Genomic DNA, 11,944 nt, shown 5'->3' with positions numbered 1-11,944 from the left:
AGAAACACTGCACCGAGTAGGAGGATCTCGGGCCAGTGTGGACCCTGAGGGGGTTGCCGCTTCCACCGGAGGAAGACGTGCGGACGAGGGGTAAGCATCTATGCCACGTGCCGCGGCCCCACTCGGACCAGATGCCCAAAAAGCACCTGTGGGCTCACTGACACGGCATCTCTGGGACTGTTTTTCCTCAGAGAGAGGGCACAGGGCTTACCCTGTGGGCCGGGAAAAGAGCCAGCAGGATGGAGGTGGGGAGCTTCTGCGGCCCTGCAGGGCTGCGCGTCCAGAGCGCCGTCCCGCGCGTGCCGTGGCGGGAAGTCCTAGCCCGCGCGATTCCTCCTTCCCGACCGTGGCGAGTGTTTACTGAGCGTGCTGGTGCTTCACTCAGGCTGCGTAACAGACAGGGGTTTGACCACAGATGTTTATTCTCGCAGCCCTGGAGGCTGGAGCCCAAGATGAAGGTGTTGGCAGGGCTGGTTCCTCCTGAGGCCTCTCTCCTCGGGTGTAGATGCATCTTTTCTCCGTGTCTCCTGGGGTTGTCCCTCTGTGTGTGTCCGCACCCTGGACACCCGTCCTATGGGGTCAGGGCCCACCTAACAACCTCATTCAACCTCAGCCCCTCTTAGTGGGGAAGAGGCGTGAGCCACTCAGATCTCCAGTGAGGGGGCATGGAGAAGGGTGAGCAGGGAGGTGCAAACGTGCATGGTAATTTTAGGAGCCGTGGCCCAAAGGAGGCTGGACCTCAGAGAGGACACTGGAGCCAAGTGCAGAGAAAGGTGAGTGGGAGTGGGGATGGCTGGTGCCCCCAGGAGGCCATGCTGCTGACGTGGGCAGAGGGGTGCGCAAGGGATCGTGGGCTGCAGCCACGGCGAGGACCCGGGCTTTAACTGGGGCTGTGGCTCTGACCAGTGAAAGGCTCCTCCCTCTGCATTTCATTCAAGGGGAAGCCGTGGCAGGAGGCGAAGCCCGCGCTGTCCTGTGCCGGCTTGGAATCCGGCGTCCCATCTGGAAGGCTGGAGCCGGTCTTGAGGCAGGCTCGGCTCATCCAGCCCCCGCTGGGTGTCGGGCTGGTGGGACCATCCCAGCTGGTTGACACTAGGGCGGTTGGTGAAATAAAGAACAGGGCGGGCTTTTTACAAAGTCGGGATTTTCTTCTACGGCTGCCGTGAACTTTACAAAGTGTGAGGTGAGCCGCGGGGCCGCAAGACAAAAACACACAACAGAACAGACCAGGCTGACGAGGTCCGCGGGGACATGCTCCTCCTGCACAGACGAGGACAAGCACAACTCAGTACAACACAAGCAACGCGGCCCGGGAGTGGAGGGGGTTAGGTCAGCCCGGGCCGGGAGAGCTCTGCAGCGGCCGCTGGGGGTACAGGCTGCCCCGCGGCGCGTTTGCTGGCGCAGGGGGTTAACGAGGCCGAAGTTAATCCCGCCATGTGTGGGATTTTGCTGACGCCTGTTCTGGCTCGGGGTTCGAAGGACTGCGACTTGATCCTGGCCCCCCAGCCCACAGGACGCACCCTCCTCCCGCAGGAGACAGAGGCGTAAGTACCGGAACGGCCGATGCAGGGCCACTCCGCTCCGACCGATGCCCCAGGCAAAGGGCCTATTAATCCAGCTGCAGCCCCACTTCTCTTCGCGGCTTCCTGGAGGCAGGATGGCCACTGGAAGTGGTTTTGAACGGCTTCCTGTGGTTCTCCCACTCTGAGGGGCGGGGGTTCTATTTTCAGACAGTGACCACTGCTGTGAAGGTCCAGTTGGCCACAGATGAAGGCAATGTGGGGACTCGTGGGGACCAGGCCAGACTGGGTGGGGTCTCCATTCAGGTGGTATTTTAAGAGTTCCAGTGACACAGAGTGGAGAAGGCCACCACTTCCTCCCGACGGGTAAGAGGGTGTGTCTGGGCCCACGGGCACTGGGATGCTTGGCTGCGAAATGTGTCACCGTGTTTGGAGGGCTGGTGGCCACCCCACCAGAGGCTGTGTGGCTGGTGGATGCCAAGAGGTGTATGTGCTCCTTTGCACTCACCACGAGCCTTGCCTGAATATGATGGTACGTGGTGGATTTTTTTCTCAAACATGCCATCCTCTCGCAGTCGGCGGGTCTCGTCTTACTTCAGCTCTCCCCGGAAGCAGTCCTGGCACAAGGACCCCCGTGCACGTGGCTTATGGGGGAGTGGGTAAGCGGGCAGGATGAGAGCCAGGACCACCCAGGGTAGCTGAGGGCCCAGGACGTGCAGCGAGGCCAGCTGGCCTGTTTCTCAGACTCTCCGAGGCTGCAGGTTCTTCTGAAGGTAAGGGACCCTCTCCGGGGCCAAGATGTGGCAGGAATGGGCAGGTAGGCCTCCAAACCTGCGAGAACTCACAGAGCACAGGGGTGGAGAGGTCTGGGCTTCCCGTGGGTGTCTTCTTCCTTCAGCTGTCTCCTCTCGCGGCTCCTTTCTTTGCTGGTGAAATTCTGACATAACTCGGTGTTTGGGCAGCCCTCCTGCCGGCCAGGAAGCCTGATCTGATTGTCTCGGATTCCTGTTTCTTTCTCTCTCTCTGTTTACCCTCTCCTTAAAGTGCAGACTTTGCATCTCATTTTGTGCCCTCATTTTATGCAAAGCACATCCATAGCATCGGATCCCCGAGCAGCCACGAGGACGACAAGGGTTAAAAGACTGACACTTCCAAGTGCTGCCAACACACGAGCAGCAAGAACTCTCACACGCTGCTGAGAAAATAGGAGGGCTCATGTGCCAAGTTAAAAACAGACGAACCGATGGCCCAGTAATACCCACTCCTAGCTATCGCCCCCAAGAGAACATACGTCTGCACAAAGCCCGGCATGTGGAGGAGCACAGCGGCATTGTCCATGACAGCCCGAAGCGCTTCGGAGCGTGCTGCTTGGGTTCAAGCCCTGTGTCTGTGTGTTAAGAGGCTGTGCGATCTGGGGTTGAGGACTTAGCCTCTCTGAGCCTCTCCTCCTCATCGTCTGATGGAAACAGCAGCAACCACCGAAGAGGGCTGTTTGAGGACTGAGTGAGTACACATGAGAGCTCCCTGGTGGGCTTCTTGGGTCCCCGCCCTAGCCCCTGGTACCTGTGTGAGAGCACCATAGAGGCTCCTTGTGTCCCCTTGTCCCCTGTCCTAACCCTGGTGCCTGTGAGTGTGGCCGTGGTGGGAAGCGGGGCCTCTGAAGATGCAATCGAGTTGGGGGATCTCAGGATGAGATCATCCTGGATGACCTGGTGGGTTCTGAACTCCAAGGCCGGTGGGAGATCTGGATGCACAGAGATACAGACACACTCAGCGGGAAGGCAGAAGCAGACGCGGGAAGTGGTGCATCTGCAAACCAAGGATTGCGGGGGCCGCTCGGAGCTGGAAGAGGCAGGAGGACCTTCGACCAGAGCCTTCAGAGGAAGCGCAGCCACCGACACCTTGAGTCCAGACTCTGGCCTCCAGGACAACAACGCCTTTCTGTTGTCGTCAGCCCCCCACTCAGCGGCCACTTGCTCCGGCCGCCCTGGGACGGAGCGCGGCTGGCGGACAGGCTCAGCCCCACAGCGAGGGCTGTCACCTCGACCCCTGTGCAAGGCTCCGAGCTGTAACTTCCCTTATTTTCTCTGACTTGATAATTAATGAACTGAACTTAGATATTTTCAGACTCCTGTTTCCCTTCCTCAGCCTCCTCTGCCCACTCCACGGCTTTTCTGTTTTAGCGTCCCTCGCGGCTGTTTTTCGTAGGGGCAGCAGGAAACATGGCTGCAGGGCTAAGAACGAGGGCAAGGGCCCCTTGGCTGTGGGAGGACAGGGCTCCCTGCGTCCCCCCGACGGTCAGCCTGCTCCCCGAGTCATCTCTCTGACTCCCTCCCATCTCCCTCTGTGGACATTTTGGCAGCAGGACGGTGGGAGCAGAGAGCCGGCAGAGGTGCACAGAGGCTCCCAGGGCCGAGCCCCCCGGGAAGGCAGGCACAGCGATGTCCGGCCTTTGGCTTCTGTAACTGGCTGGTGTTGGTGCTGGAGCACAGGAAAGCGGCTTCCCCGGGATGGAGGTGGGTATATTTAGAGCCCTCGGCTCTGAGGGGCCCAGGTGGTCAGGGCTGCTCGAGGGAGACTAGAAGGGGGTGGATTTGGTTTGCCGGGGCATGGAGAGTCAGGCCAGAGAACCTGGGAAGGGCTCCTGCAGACGGGGGAGGCTCAGAACAGCCCCCAGGAGCCCAGGCCTCACCGCCTGCCTGCATCCTCTCCTGTGCCCTTCGAGGCCACCTAGGCCGTGAGCCTGCTGCTATCTGCTTCCTGCAGATGGGGAGGCTGAGGCACGGGGCAGGGCTACGCGACCAGTGGGAAGGACGTGGAGCCCCAGGCCAGGTGGGTTCTGCCCGGTAATGCAGGGAGGCTGAGGGCCAAGGGAAAGGCCTGCTTGGTCTGCATCCCTGAGGTGGGCAGATCCATCCAGGGCCTTCTCCCCTGTGTGCCCTGATAGATAAGAAGCAGGCCTCAAGGGTGTCCCTTGGGCTGCAGACGGCCGGGAGTGTGGCCCTTCCTGGGGCCGTCTTAACAGCTCGATCGCCTCCTGGGGCTGCCCCCTGAGCTCCGCCAGCCTCCCTCGCAAGCACGTGTGCCGGCGTCAGCTGGCGGCCAGGCGTGCTCACACACACACACACACACACACACGTACTTGAGCGGAGATGCCTATCATGGCCCCTGAGATGTGGGTTCTCTTCCAGATCAGATATGGATTCGGCACCCGCCGCCGCCCGGTGGAGGAAAGGCCCCACAGCTGAGTTACACCGGGCAAGCCGGCCCGACGCACTTTCCACGCCAGAGGAGGAGGAGACATCTTAGCCTGCGAGACGCTGCTCTTCAGGGAAGAGGCACGAGGGCCTGACCGGATCCTCCATGGATTCCGCTCCCCCTTCCCGGGACCCAGCGCGACCCCAACGCCCACTCCGGGCATCTTCCCTCCACCCCGCCCCGTCTGCTCTTGCCCGAAACTCCCTCTGCAGGTCACCTTTCATGGTCACACAACACGTGGGGGAACAAGGTTGGGCTTGGGGAGCCTGGGTCTGTCGCTTGCAGAGACACGTCTGAATGGGGCGACGCAGGTGTGCTTTGGGGGTGGACTGAGAAGCCCGGGACAACACCAGGCCCTTGGGCCAGAGCAGCCCACACTGGACCCTTTCCGGCCGAGCAAGCACAGGGAGGAGAGCTGACGTTGGATGGGTTTCAGTTCCTGGCAAATAAATGTTTGATAGGAGACGAGTCTGCCTCCTTCTGTTCATGCTTTTTCTCCTTTATTTTGATGCAACTCTGTCTCCCCTTTAACACGCCTTTAACCCCCTGTGATCTTGCGCGTTCTCAGCATCCCTGCCCTGCCAAGTCTTGTTCCAAAAGATCTGTGTCACACGTTAGTATAAATAAGCCACAGAAAGGGTTCCTTTCTGGGCTGGAAGTGGCATTTAGGGCCCAGTTATTTCAGTGCTTGAACCAGCAGGGGTGCGGCGGCCGACTGTATCTGGAGTCAAAGTGGCTCCTCCCTGAAGTGGACGCCCATGTGTTTCCAGCTACACACGCATCACGGACACTTGGGCACACATGCGTTCACATGCAGATGTAGAGGTGTGCGTGCACACTCTTCCAGGCTTCCAAGGCAGAATTTAAGACACATTTTCCAATGGTCTTTATGGGTATTCCAGCACTGAGAAATACTGCCAGGGTTGCCTTCAGAAAAGGAAGCAAGAGAGCGTTCCCATGTTGGAATGAGCTGGCTGTGTCTACCGTCAACAGCAGGAAGCCAGGCCCCCAGGGACCCCGCTGACCTGGGTAAGGGGCGTGTGGGGTCACGCTACAAACAGGACTCCCTGTTTGAATGGCAGTGGGCACCCGTTCAAAGACGTCTGCTGGAAAACTCTGTGTTCCCTCTGCTGACTCACTTGGTGGGAATCACAGCCCCAGATGCCAGCATGGGGCTGACCCTCCTGACCCTCCACGGACAAACAGAGACGGGGCAGTTTCAGCTCTGTGAGCAAACAACAGAGACGCAGCCAGATCTGCTCCCTGGGTTTGTTTTTTTCATTCACACCAGCAGCTCTACACCCAGCACGTGGTCCCACCCACACCCCACCCTGCCCCCAGCCCGTGCCAGTGGCCCCGGATTTGAGAAGAGAGAGGAATGGGTCCCCGTCTGGTGCTGCTCTTTTATTTCTTCAACAAGGGAAGAGGGACCTCAGTAGGTAGCAGAGGGAGGAACATGAAAACTCTGAACTGCCGGACTTTTCGGCTGAGTCTCAGAAGCCGTAGCCCGATGTGCAAGCAGCGAGGAGGCCGGTCGAGGAGCAACAGTGCTGGATTCGAGCGTCACTCTGCCACGGCCTGGCTCCGCCACCTGTGCTGCCATTTTCCCTCTGGGACCCCAGTTTTCTCATCAGCAAAATGAGGAGGTTGGTCTTGGCCTGAGCGGCAAACCCCTGGAACACACAGCCCCAGGCGGGCACCCGCCCCGGGCACGGCTTCCTTGTGAGCACGTGGAAGACCTCTGAACCCTTCTCTGCCCGCTCCCCGTGACCCTCAGCGACCAGTCAGCAATCTAACTGCTGCAAGGGCTTGTCATATCCACATACATGGGCTGTGCTTGCCAACTCTTTCCAGTAGCTTCCTGTCCAGGATGTTGGTAGCATTGCACTGCCGGCCCCTTTGGGTGACGAGTTCAGGCCAGTGAGTCATGAGCTGGTGAGAAATAGGTCACCTCTGGGTGAGAGCACCTCATGGCCCCACGAGACCCTCCTCCTCCCCTCCCCCCCGCGGGGCACCCGGCCCGGTCAGGGCAGCGGGGCTTCCTGAGCCCGAGTCGCTGAGCAGAGGCCCCGAAGACCCACCGTGCACCTGCCACGTGAGCGAGACACACGCCTCTATTGAAAAGAATTAGAATACAAAAGCAGGCCTCAGAATGCAGCGGCCATCTGTTGCGTCAGCACGGCTTGGCCTGGCCTGGCTGATAGATCAGCCTCGCCCCTCTGGCCTGTGGTTTTATGAGCCTGGGTCTGGCGCCTTGGCCATGCAGCCTGATTCAGCGTTGCCCCTGGGGACACAGACACCAGAGCAAAAAGTTCACAGCAAGGACTCCCATGATGTTAGCTCTCAGATCTGTTTACGGTCCTTCAGAGACACTTGTCCCAGCGGGTCAGGACACACCAGAGCCAGCGTCCAAACACTGAGCCCGCCCTTCCGGTCGGGATGGCCGGAGGACCAGTGTGACGGCGAGCAGGTCTGCGCTCTCCTCTCATTTGTACGGCATTTGCCAGTTTGAAAAGCAAGTTCTCACACCCGTTTTCCTCCAGAATGTGGGTGCAGGGCTGTCCGAGGCTCTGTGGTTCATTCCTGAGCCTCTCCTCTAGACCGGCAGGAGCCATGTGTGAAGAGAGGGAACATACACCACCCGTGATGCCAACCGACCGGAATCTTCCTCGCCAAGGAGACAGCTGCTCCAGAAGGGACACGGGAGCCACCCAGGCCCCCGTGTGCGCAGCCGTGGGGGCGAGAGGTGGGGAGACGGTCCCTTCCTCGAGGCGTCTCCATCCAGGGGCTGGGGTGCAGGTGAGCAGGAGCTGCCATCGTCGGGCGCGAGCCTCCCTGCCGGAGAGCCAGAATCCCGGGGTGAGTCCCTGGGAAGGATCCCGCGTCCCGGAGTGGTCAGGCCTCCGGAGCCCGCAGACCTGTCTTTACCATTGGCCTGCGCACTTGGTCACTTGACTCGATGTAAGCCGGGCCGGTTACCCAACGGACACGCTGAAAAAGCATCTGTAAAACAGGCAGCAAGATCCACTCCCACAAACTCACGTATGAGGGATGGGGCGTGCGCTTTGTGCCCGAGCCCGGTGCTCACGTCTGCCAGGGACACCCAACCCCTCCGGCAGGACAGGGGCACCCCGACGCTAAAGGGCACCCCACACGTTCTGTCCCTGCACCCTGTGTTCAGGAAATCTGAGACTCATTCCGTGAAAGAAATATTGTGCAAATAAGAAGAAGGCTCCTAGGAGTCCCGCAGGCCTCTGAAGGCACAGGCAGTCCCCCTCTGAAGCCTGAAGTTCCGGGAAACGCTGTCGTAACAGAATGCTTGCTTTAGATGAGCTCAGGGGTGTCTGAGGGGATAGGAGCAGATGCCTGCTCTTTTTTGCCATTTACAAACGAACATAAGATTATTTTTCAAAATTCCGTTTATAATAGTGACCTAGTTCAAACACACGGAAGGGCTCAAGCAGCTCTCTCTCTGCCCAGTGCCCTGTGAACCCAACTCACGCATGAACCCGCAGGCACAAGCCTGGGAAGACGTAGCGGCAAAGCCAGGACCCCTTGCAGAGGGATGCGGTGGACACGGCTCCACCCGCTCATAGGTTTGACAAGCTTTTCTAAAACCCCAAAAGGCGACATCTGGCAATCTCGGTTTCATCTTTGTACCCCCACCCCGAGTCTGTATGTGGAAAAATGCATTTCCTTTGCAATCACATTTCACAGCTAAAATAATAATGCATCTTCAACTCTGCTCCTGAAGTGTTCACACTTAATAGCTTGTTTCACTTCCATCACGCTCTGGGGAAAGACTTATTTCCGCCCCATGTTATAGTTGAGGATTCAGGCTCAGAGAGGCCATGTGAGCTGCCTGGGGTCACATAGCAATTAGGGGGATGAACTGGTGAGTGAGGCTGCTGTCTTTTCATGCAGGGTGGCTCTGATCACTGAACCACAGCTGCCTCCTCTGACAGTGAAAACATCTTGGAAAACTCTGACTGTTGAGGTGACAGGTCTTGAAAACAAAGGCACACACCCCTGGCTGAAAGAAGCATTTCTCTTGAGCAGTTAAGGGGTAGAAACTAACTCTCCTTGAGCGGGAACCCTGAAAACAGGCCGTCAGCCCTTGCTGCCCCGCCCTCAGGTTAAATATCAATATATTTTGGCCGTGTTTAAGTGACACAGCAATGTAAAGCTAGAGACATTTACTAGCTGTGGCAATCGATACAATCCGAAACTACTACGCTGTTGCTATTTATTTATTTTGAAGGGTCTAACCTAGTACACTCTTAAAACAACCCACGCGTTGGCTGCAGAGAGGAAATCGAACCATGGCAACTCCGGGCGTGGGAAACAGAAGGCGTGCCGTCACGGTGAGGGGCTCAGAGGGCATCTAATCCGCGCCTCCTGAGCCACGCTCCGCGAGCAGTTTTTCTGGGGGTCTTGTTAAAACACAGGCGCTCACCTGAAGTCCTGCGGGGGGGCCCAGGTCTCTGCGGTGCCAGCCTGGCGCCTCGAGGTCCCTGGATCTGGCTTTGCAGCTCCGAAGGCGGCAGCACCCCCCGAAGCCTTGACGATCCTGGCGCCCGGGCCCAACAGCAGGGCAATGAAGTCGGAGATCCTAGGGCAGCACGCAGGCGTTCAGTGTGGACAGCCAGGCTGCAGAAGCACTGCCTGGGACAAGCGCTTCTCCAAACGCTCACCCCGGGAACACTGACACTCTTAAACAGGACTCAGGGGCCCAAGAGATGTTCCTGTCACATCTATCACATTAGAAAATAAAACTAAGCAATAAAAAACCTCATTTATTGATTCACTTAAAAACAGTATCATTTTACATGACATAAAAACGTCTTTTTATGAAAAATGACTATCTCGCCCAAGAAAGACAACGGAGTAAGAAGGGTGACGCTGGTGTCCACGTCTACCCCGAGCGTCTGCGTGACAAGGACGCAACTGGGCCTCCCTGGGGCGCCTGCATCCGACCTGCCGCACCTCGTCTCGTCTCATTCCCAGAGATGCTGACCTGACGTGAGCTCACAGCAGAGGAAGCCGAGCTCCAAGGGGAGGGCTTTCGCCCAAAGTCACAGCCGTGAGCCCAGGGCCCAGGCCGACCGTCTGGATGGCCGCGTGGGCAGATGAGATGCAAGGGGCTGGGTCTCGTGCCCCTTAGGGCCCCCTAATATCACTGAGAAGGTGCCCGGTGAGTCTCCCAGTGTCCCCCTGTGTGAGGCCTGCAGGCTGTGCTGTCACCTGTTCCGCCTTCAGCAACGGATGCATTTCTATTTGATTCTGACATCCACAAACATCCATGCAAAATTTCTGGTGGGTCAGGCTCTCCTCTGAGCATTTCATAAATTCCAAGCCCTTTGCTCCTTGTGGTGACCCTTTGCTGAAGGTGCAGTTTCGCTCCCATTTTACAGATGAGGAAACTGAGGCCATACAAAGCCAGGATTTGGATCTCTGTGGTCTGGCTCCAGCTGAAGATCTGTACTCCGCGGCCTCTAGTGGCAAAGGCACTCGCTCTGGTCTAGGAGAAGGCCACCCTGAGGCAGCGAGGGCCTCTGCCCGGCGTACTGGAGGATCTTCCCCTCCTGGTCAGAGTGTCACCTTGGCGCTGGAGCCATCAGGATGGCCCTGCCACTGCTCAGCAAGGACTTAGCTCAGTCCTCCTCCAGTCCCTCCCCCATAAAACGGCTGTGTGGGGAGTGCTCACTGAGGATGGCTTCTATTATCTGTTCACAACTGTCTCTCTCTGTACCCTGCTGGGTGCCACTGTGGCTGGAGTATACGTCTCTGCTTCGTGGTCATGGCTGTGGCCACATAACTGTTTTGGCCATTGGACTGTGGGCAGAAGTGACAGCACGTGAGTTCTAGACCAAGACCTGGAGAGCCCTGGGGGATTCCTCTTCACCCTCCAGCACTTCTGCTACGGTCAGGGGAGGAGCATGCTGTGCAGCTGCGGGTCTTGGAGCAGGAAACACAGGGAGCAGATCTAAACCTGCTGTCCCACCGCAGTCACCCGACCTACAGACCTGCGAGAGGGAAGTACATTTGCTATTTGCTATTGGAAGCCTCTGAGATCTCAGGGCTGTTTGTTACATGGCATTACCACAGCATTGACTGACTGGTACACTGTTGATATAATGAGGTGGCGCTAATGTACGGAGAGCTCTCCGTGCAGTGTCCGGCTCAGGCCAAGCCCCCGTGACCATGAAGCACTGTGACACTGATCTGAGAGGCAGTCTCCTTGCAGCCCCTCTTTCTCCCTTCCTCCCTCTGCTGAGGCTCTGCAGCCCGCTCACCCTCCCAATCCAATAACACGAGGTGCTTGCATTACAATTTGGCAACAGGTTTGGGGAGCCTGGGCCAGGTATGTGGAAAAAGGCAAAAAGTCCTTGCCTTGAAGATTGGGGTTTTTCAACCTTATCTCGAATTCTCTTGGTGTGGCTGGTAGGTTTGCGCCTGATGGTGTTTTCTGAAAGGGCCTTTGTAGTATGAGAGTGAAGAAAAATGAGAACCGGGAAGGAAACAGGCTTGACTTTGTTAAGAAGTGCTCCAGGTTTCAAAGGAAACTTGAAGGTGAGTCCAGGGTACGGGCCTGGCTAAGGATTTACAGCAGGTCCAGGACTCTGTGCCCGGCGTGGAGGGGACCTGCCATCCCTAAGGTGTCCTTGACACTTTCCTGAGCCTGCTATGCCCGCTTGCGCACATCGACCTTGCACCCGGACACAGGCCTTCAGCTAATTACTGAGCCAGGAGAGCAGCCTGTGATCCTTTGCTAATCCTCTACGGAAGGCAGTAGGTAGAGTCTGCTGGGAAGCAAGCACGCTCCTCTCTGTGCTGTGTGATCCTGGCCATGCTGCCGAAGCTCTCCGAGCCTCAGTTTCCACCTGTGAAACACGGATGCTGGCACGCAGACCTCGTGAGGTTGTTGTAAGGACACAGCAAGAGCAAGGGTGTCCGAGCTTCCAGCCACTGACCTGAGACACAGCGCTGACCAAGAGGAGCCCACCTTTCTGTTTCAGTGGACGCCAAGCTCCGCACTGGTTGGTCCCGTAGCTCTGACTCACAGCGGCCACTGCTAAACTGCAGTGCCCTGTTTATGGACGTTTCTCATCTGGAATGAACATGTAATAAGCGCCGGGATGGACGAACAAAGAAGAGCTTTTTCC

At 57.8% G+C, this 11,944-nt stretch overlaps 1 long non-coding RNA gene across 2 annotated transcripts; it reads left to right on the top strand.

Annotated features, from left to right (window-relative positions):
• Nucleotides 1–203: 203 nt before the first annotated feature.
• On the top strand, nucleotides 204–5,236 carry LOC125132926 (uncharacterized). Of its 2 annotated transcripts, XR_007136357.1 has the most exons (5): nucleotides 204–773; nucleotides 939–2,293; nucleotides 2,608–3,023; nucleotides 3,252–4,036; nucleotides 4,712–5,236. It is a non-coding gene; the product is annotated as an uncharacterized LOC125132926 (long non-coding RNA). The 2 variants fall into 2 exon arrangements; XR_007136356.1 differs by having other exon boundaries at nucleotides 939–3,023.
• Nucleotides 5,237–11,944: the final 6,708 nt, after the last annotated feature.

This window comes from Phacochoerus africanus, chromosome 8 (assembly GCF_016906955.1).
Source record: "Phacochoerus africanus isolate WHEZ1 chromosome 8, ROS_Pafr_v1, whole genome shotgun sequence".
NCBI classification, from domain to species: Eukaryota; Metazoa; Chordata; class Mammalia; order Artiodactyla; family Suidae; genus Phacochoerus; species Phacochoerus africanus.
The sequence above is the reverse complement of the archived record's forward strand: the minus strand, read 5'-3'. Positions and strand labels throughout refer to the sequence as shown.